Source organism: Morone saxatilis, unplaced genomic scaffold, assembly GCF_004916995.1.
Source record: "Morone saxatilis isolate NCDOM2014 unplaced genomic scaffold, NCSU_SB_2.0 Contig6, whole genome shotgun sequence".
Taxonomy (NCBI): domain Eukaryota; kingdom Metazoa; phylum Chordata; class Actinopteri; family Moronidae; genus Morone; species Morone saxatilis.
The window spans coordinates 11,278,006-11,278,956 of record NW_023340206.1 but is presented as its reverse complement, the minus strand read 5'-3'; the positions used below and the strand labels follow the sequence as shown (position 1 = coordinate 11,278,956).

General features: G+C 44.5%; 1 protein-coding gene across 1 annotated transcript in view; it reads left to right on the top strand.

Annotated features, from left to right (window-relative positions):
* Window positions 1-951, top strand: part of LOC118339879 (inactive dipeptidyl peptidase 10-like) — a 42,671-nt gene that overhangs the window by 37,443 nt on the left and 4,277 nt on the right. The gene's annotated exons all lie outside the window — the stretch shown is intronic.

Below are 951 nucleotides of genomic sequence, written 5' to 3'. Positions count from 1 at the left end.
ACTTGTAATGGAGTATTTTTAGACCACAGTATTCCTGCTTTTACCACTGAGGAACATCAGAGGGGTACGATTGTAATCTGATCTCGAGGGTCCCAGCTGCCACCGTAGTTAATAACGTGTTAAAAAGTGGAAATTAATTAATCATTAATCATTTAATGAAATGTTGTGGCCACATTTTAGTGAGTGATGGGCTTAAGTTCAATGAAAAAAAAAAAAAACAAAAAAATAATTAAAGAGGTTTTTTCTTGTTGATTTGGCTGATTCCAGCATTTAGATATGTTCTGAGTAGTTATGAAGTTGCCAGCACGTGGTGCGTCCTGCCGGGTGTAAGACAAATGTAGCAGAGTGAAAAAACAATTTACTTCGAGACTGGTAGAGTGAGGGTAGAAAATTAAGACACCTCAAATGTTCTATTTAGTAAGCTGCCGCCTCAGTGTGTATGCTTGTGAGCGCTGCTGTGGATGGAGGTGACGGCCGACGCCACAGCCGGGAAGCCGCTGCGCTGTCAAGATGCGAAGCAGGCACGGCGGGCGGGCGCCGGAGGGTTAAAGACTACGTCTGTCTGTGGAGTGTGTGTGGTGGTTTGGACGGGCCGCCACACACTGACACGTTGTGGATTCAGAACGCACCTGCGAGTGTTGCTGAAAATGGCGAATTGTCAACTGTGCAGGGACTTTGAATCTCTTGGAGCCAGGACAACTACAGAAGCTGCGAGACTTGTCGCGGTATGTAGAGGATCTGATTACAAACACAGATCTGTTTAAACAATAAAGAAAGTGTACGGAAATGTGGCCAGCAAGCGGTTTTCAGGCGAGGACGAAAAAAACACAACAAAGGATTTAGAAAAATAGGATGAAATGCCAGAGGGTGTTGGCTGAAAAAGAAATGGACACAATGTCCTCTAGAGGTGAAGGTTGCAGTCAAAGTGTGTTTTTTCTCCTTAAGGTGGTT